General features: G+C 42.8%; 1 pseudogene; it reads left to right on the top strand.

Annotated features, from left to right (window-relative positions):
• Positions 1-6557: 6557 nt before the first annotated feature.
• Positions 6558-7107, top strand: part of LOC101983924 — a 1633-nt pseudogene continuing 1083 nt past the window's right edge.

Genomic DNA, 7107 nt, shown 5'->3' with positions numbered 1-7107 from the left:
GAAGAGGAGTACCAAGCATCCCTTAGAAGAGGAGACCAAGCATCCCTGGAAGAGGAGTACCAAGCTTCCTTGGAAAAGGAGTAAATGGTGCTGGCCTCTAAGTACAGCCATGGTTTTAAAAATTTCAAGTGAGATTTTACATCTTCCACATGAACATATAAAAGATATGGGCTCCTTGGTGTGGGAAGTCCTTCTGTCTATGTGTTGCTTTTAATGGCTGATGAATAAAGAAGCTGCTTTAGGCCTGTTGATAGGAAAGAACTTAGGTAGGTGGGGGGAAACTAAGCTGAATTCTAGGAGGAAGAAGGGCAGAGGCAGGGAGATGCAGGGATGGAGCTGCTGCTGAAGATAGATGCGCTGAAACTTTTTGGTAGGCCACAACCTCATGGTGATATACAGATTAATAGAAATGCGTTAAATTAATGTAAGAGTTAGCCAATAAGAAGCTAGAGCTAATGGGCCAAGCAGTGATTTAGTTTCTGTGTGATTATTTCAGGGCTGAGCAGCTGGAAACCAACAAGTGGCTCCTTACTACAGCTCCTGATGAAGAACTTCAGAGCTCAAGATACCCAAAGTCTCCTTTCTGCCATGAGAAAAAAAATTAACATTGTCGGTGCTTTTCTGAAAGATTTACCATTATTTGTGTGAAGCTGGCAAGCCAAGAGCCTAGATTTGCCCAGGCCCCACCCCCAAGCCTTGAGAAAAGTCTTTAAAAATGTGTTGACAGCCAAGCAATTGTGGTACACCTTTAAATCCCAGCATTCAGAAGGCAGAGACAGGCAGATCTCTGTGAGTTTGAGGTCAGCTGGGTCTACAGAGAGAGTTCTAGGACAGGCTCCAAAACTACACAGAGAAATTCTGTCTTGAAAATAAATAAATAAATAAATAAATAAATAAATAAATAAATAAATAAATAAATGAACAAAAAAATGTGTTCACATGGTTATATATGAAAAAAATTGCCAAAGTCCTAGTCTCCCTTCATTTTTATTCATGCTGATGTTCTCCACATATGCTTGAAGTCCTTAAAAATGTGTATCCACCCAATTGCCATCAAACAGAGTATAAGTATAAGCAGCCACACTGCCAAACACACAAGAACTTAGTATCCTCCTTGCTATGTGAAAAATGCCATTTAGCTTCTACCTTATTGCATACAAATATAGATTCTCCCCAAAAATCCTATGAAGGAAACAAACTGCTTTGACTGTTGAGGTGTGCACTTTTTGATAGTACTAGTTCCCACGATTCCCACGTTCTCAAATAAAACTAAAAATGTTGGGACTGGAAACACTGCTCAGCAGATAGAGCACTAAATGCTCTTGCATCTAGAGGAAACACTGCTCAGCAGATAGAGCACTAAATGCTCTTGCATCTGGAGGACCCAGGTTTGATTCCCAGCCCCACATGGTGTCCCATACCCACCATCTACAACTAGTTCCAAAAGAGTTGATTCCTTCTTTGGGGCTCTCTAGACACCAGGCCTGCACGTGGCTCGCATGTATGCATGTAGGCACTCACACATACATATAAAATAAAAACAACTTTCTCTAAACAAAGAAATGAGAATCAACCCAAACTGTTTTGTTTCCAAAAGTACATGAATAAACACTATTTTGAACTCTTAAATACCATCTATCTCAGCACAGACATAATTAATAGTGTGCTAAGCTCCTTTGCTTGACATCGATACTTTAATGGACTCATTAAAAGGTTTAAGTGATATTTATTAGAAATAAGTTAAGTCCACTCCCTTCTCGGCCTCTCTTTTCTCCCAAGGGTAAGGGTGATGATAGGGTAGGACAGTGAAACCACTAACCACAAAACATGAGGTCAGCCATATAACAGACTTCCTTCTCTAAGAACCTAAAAACAAAATGCAGCCAACATGCTATACCAATGTGCTAACATCCGCAAATGGTCAGGTTAGCTGCAGGGGGCCTTCAGACATCTTCCTGCACTTTTCTGAAAGACAAACATAATCTCTGTGTTCCCAGGAAAGTAGTAATTGAGTTCTTTACTCGAACTTACAAGACAATGACCACTTACCACTAAATATGTGCCCAAAGTTGCCCACAAAGACTTTGTGCTTAGTTCTTGGGTGCAACCCTACTAACCCAGAAATGATGCATGGATTTCTGTAGGTGTGGTTCGCTTTGAGTGACACCTAATACGCAATCAGCTTCAGAGTATCTGAAACTTCACCTTCGGATTCAGCCTTCCCATCTAGAAAAGACTTTTTAAAAAGAAAAACAAAGCTGTCCAACCACATAGGGAGTTGGTGTTTATGTGTATTTGTGTTCGAAGGGCTCAATCGAAGAGTATGCTAATACCTATGGTGTCACAAACCACGGAAAAATAAAATAGCCGACAGGTGCAGGGAACAGCAGGTGACACCACAAAAGGAAGGGTTGGAGATTGGGAGGCACTAAAGATGACTCCCGGCTTTTCCAAATTCCATGGTTTATCAGTGTTGGCACCAGGACTATGTACACAACAGTCATGTTTCCTACAGTGCTAATGAGGATTTTGCATCCATCATAAACTAACTCTCAGTTTTCTCTAATACCAGTGATACACATACACCACGTAGCTTGCTGTTTTAGTCACTGTTCTGTTGCTAAGAAGAGACACCATGACCACAGCAACAATGCTAAGAGAAAGCATCTCACTGAGAGCTTGTTTACAGTTTCAGAAGTTTAGTCCATTACCATCACGGCAGGGAACATGACAGAATGCAGGCAGGCAGAGTGCCAGAGAATTAGTTGAGAGTTGCATCATGATTGATCTGAAGACAGAGAGAGAGAGAGAGAGAGGGAGAGCCAGAGAGAGAGAGAGAGAGAGAGAGAGAGAGAGAGAGCGCATGGGTTTTGAAAACCCCAGTGACACACTTCCTCCAGCAAGGTCCCACCTCCTAATCCTTCTCAAAGAGTGCATCTCCCTAGTGACCCAGTATTCGAATATATGACCTATGGGGGCCATTCTTATTCAAACCACTGCACTTACTGAGAGCAGAAAGGAAAATTCCAGAATTACAGCAAGCATTTCTGTATTTCTGGATGGTTCAGAACGTTCTGTGTGAGACTGAAGCCTCCTCGGCACATGCTTCATTAACACCATGTCTTTCTCATTAGACCAAAGCCCACATGACCGCACTCAGTGAAACATTTCCAGGTTATTCACACTTAAAAGACATGACCAGGGTAAAATTCCTAGTGATGCTCACACCTGTAAGTGTGAGATAAGGGATGGCATGAAAAAGTAAATCAATTGAATAATATACAATATATAGAAAAAAATCCTCCCCTCTCTTTTTCTATCTCACTTTCCCACTCCTCATTTTAGAAAAACTGGGAGCTGGTGGTGATTCTGTCTGGAGCAAGAGTGTCTGTCATCGTGAGCATAGATGGAAAATGGTCCTTGGTGCAGGAACATGCCTGGCTTTTCTTAGTAATATGGTCAGAACTTCTAGATCACACTAAGGAAAGGCACCGTGTGTGTGTGTGTGTGTGTGTGTGTGTGTGTGTGTGTGTGTGTGGTCTGTCATTTGACCAAAAAGGAAACAAGGGAGCATAGCTATCATGACCATCGTGGCAGAAATGGAGATACTCTAAAGAAAAACTCTACCTGCCCCCAGACTGTTGGAATTTCCCCAGGGGCCCCATGCTAGGAGAAGGAAGGATGAGGCCCGGGTGCTAGGCAGAGTGAGAACTTGTCCCCGGGAAAGAGATTACACTAAAAAGAGATTACGCTATTCTGAAAACAGACCATCTTGCAGGGGAGAACTTGCTGAGACAAGGGTGATGCATAGGACCATACCTTGAACCTTGAACAAATCTACTAAGTTAGGTAAATCTATTCGTCTATATTTAAAGATAAATCTTATGTCAAGGTCACAAAAATGGTTCGGGCATGACAGGGGGTTGTCAAAGGAACTCTCTGTTCCTCTTTCTAACGTAGCCACATAGAAAAAATAGATCTCCTTTTTCACAATGAAGTATGTATATGGCCCTTTAAGAACAATTGGCCAAAATTGACTTCTTCGTTTTGCTAGGACCCAGGCCCTGATCCTAACAACTCTAGTAGTAGAGTCTTAGAAAGGATTTTGGGGTTTCTTCCAAAGACTATGAGACACCAGCTCTAGCTGGTAGAGGGCTTGGATCAAGAGTGACTGCTTTGCATTGTGCTTTTCTACAGCGCAGATAGTTCCCTGAGTAAGCACCATGGGCAGCATTAGAAGCAGTTAAGAGAGTGGTGAGATTATTTTGGATCAGAAAGGATGGCTTAGACAAAGATAGGAAATGGTAAGTCTTCCAGTAGACTTGGAAGAGGGAGCCAAGAAGATTGGTAACGCCATCGAAATGAAATAAAATAGTAAAGGAGGATATTTACTAGAAAACATGATTAGCATTTAGTAATATGAGGAATGAGTAGCTTTACCAAATGCATGCCCCTTTTGAGCATGGTACCTTGAAGATGGTTCCATGGAAACCATCAAGTCAAGGAAAGTAGCAAACTGTTGAAATGGAGTACTTAAACAGAACTGCCGAGCAAGCAGTCTCCAGTTCAGAAGTAAGGTCTCAGGTGTTACACTAATGTGGCAGTTGTCCCCCTGAGCACAGCCTTGTCAGCCGTGGTCAGATGGATGCCCAAGGCAACAGGAAAATAGAGAAAAGGAAAATCCTTCTGGAAGAATGAAGAACACATTCATCATCAGGATAATAAATTTCATTGAACCATTGAGGATAAATTTATTGCTATTTATGTACATATTATGTCAATCAAACTTCATATTGGGGAAAGAAGAAAAAATACATATAGTAGTGTTTTACTTGTGTATAAAGGTGTGTACATCTTATAAAAAACCATGGACACACCACTACCAGAAAATCAACACCACTGCTGTAGCAATTGTACTTTTTCACCTAAAACTCAAAATCACTAACTCTACTTTCCTTTCAACATCATAAGCATCTGGCAACCAAAAATTGTACTTTCTCCATTGTGTTTTTCCCCAGAATCCTTCTGACATTAATGCATTGAATAAATGAAGTATTAAAAATAAAGAGATTAAGTTATAACTAAAAACATTTCGAGAGCTTACAGGGAAAAGATTAGCAGGGTCTTTGAAACGTCATATAGGAGTATTGTAGAAATGGTCATTTTCAATCAGATAAATTAACTTTAAAATATAAAAAACAATAAATTGAAAAACTTTTTAAATTTTTTTTCTCCCCTTCTCCCCTGTAGCTTTCAGAGCCTCTCCTGGAACTAGCTCTTGTAGACCAGGCTGGCCTCAAACTCACAGAGATCAGCCTGCTTCTGCCTCCCGAGTGCTGGGATTAAAAGCGTGCATCACTACCACCTGGCTGCTAATTGTTCTTAATAAGAATAAGCTGAAGTCAGTTATCAGGAGTGAAAGCTGAAGAATCAGAGAAGCAGAGTGGCCAACCACTAGAGAGACCTTTTACCTCTACCAATGCTCAGACCAAAGGGGCAATCCTGTCCTCAGACTGCTTCCTCAGACTGCAACTGTCTCCACCAAACCTCAGGCTGCATCTGAGCTCCTTATAGTCTTCTCTCCACCCAGTCATACCCTTTCCCGTCTCCACCTCCCTAGTGCTGGGATTAAAGCCCTAGGACTCCCAAGGACTGGGATTAAAGGTGTGAGTCACCACCACCTGGACTCTAGTGGTTTAGCTCTGCCAGCTGATCTTCAGGCAAGCTTTATTTGTTAAAACACAAACAAAATATCACTACACTGGAGCTTCCTGGGCTGGTGGGGCCTAGGGAAGTTTACCTATTCCCGTGGAACTGAGGCATTGGGTCCTTTGACATGCTGGTGCCTATGACTACAATATACATCCACTCAAGGTTTTATCTGTTCTTTACACAGGCAGGGCTCCCTCAGTTCCCCCTTCCCAAAACCAAAAATAAGAACAGAACACTATTAGAACTGGTAAATTATTTCAGTAAGGTTACAGAATACAAAATAAATATATAAAAACAGTAGTTTATATGACAATTTATTAAACATTTTGCAGTTGCGACTTCTTTTGGACCATGACATTTTTATGCAACTCTGGGCACATAGAGATAGAAAAATACAAGAGCGGGCAAGATGGCTCAGCAGGTGCAAACATCTCCTCTTCCAGGAAACCCATACCAGAAGACTCACAACCACCTGGGACAAGGGATCCAACACCCTTTTCTGGCCTCTGAGGACACTGGCCCACGTGTAGTGCACACCCAAATACACATGTTCACTGTGTGACAATGATCCCTGGATGTTCAGTCATCAGTTGATGTACTGGGAAAGATTAGGGGTTGTGGACTCCTTGGAGAAGATGTGTCACTCTGGTCTTGGAGGTTTTTGAAAGCCCACACTGTGCCTGGTCTGTCCCTGTCTACTGCTTGTGGAGTAGGAAGGAGATCTGAGCTACTGCTCCAACACCCTGACTGCCTGCATGCTGTCATGCTCACCACCATGTTAAATACTTTCTTTTCTTCTTCCTCAGCACTACCTGTGAGGTGGCTGACATCTCTTTTGCATCATTATGGCTGCCCTCTGGCCTCTGGTGAAGTCCACGGTCCTCAAAAACAGGACCAAGAAGTTCACCCAGCACCAGTCAGACAGATATGTCAAAATTAAGCGAAACTGGCTAAAACCCAGAGGTGTCGAGAGCAGGGTACAGAGAAGATTCAAGGGCCGGATCCCAATGTCCAGCATTGGTTATGGGAACAGCAAGAGAACCAAGCACATCTGCCAAGCGGTGTCAGGAAGTTGCTGGTTCACAATGTCAAGGAGCTGAAAGGACTTCTGGTGTCCAGCAAATCTTACTGTGCTGAGACTGCTCACAACGTTTCCTCCAAGGAACATGGTAGAAAGAGCAACACAGCTGGCCACCAGAGCCACCAACCCCAATGCCACCAGAGTCACCAACCCCAATGCCACCAGAGACAACAACCCCAATGAAACCAGAGCCTCCAACCCCAATGCCACCAGAGTCACCGACCCCAATGCCACCAGAGCCTCCAACTCCAATGCCACCAGAGCCACCAACCCCAATGCCACCAGAGCCACCAACCCCAATGCCACCAGAGTCA

Source organism: Microtus ochrogaster (assembly GCF_000317375.1).
Source record: "Microtus ochrogaster isolate Prairie Vole_2 chromosome 6 unlocalized genomic scaffold, MicOch1.0 chr6_random_2, whole genome shotgun sequence".
Taxonomy (NCBI): Eukaryota; Metazoa; Chordata; class Mammalia; order Rodentia; family Cricetidae; genus Microtus; species Microtus ochrogaster.
Note: the sequence above shows the minus strand (reverse complement) of the source record. Positions and strands in the feature narration are given on the sequence as shown.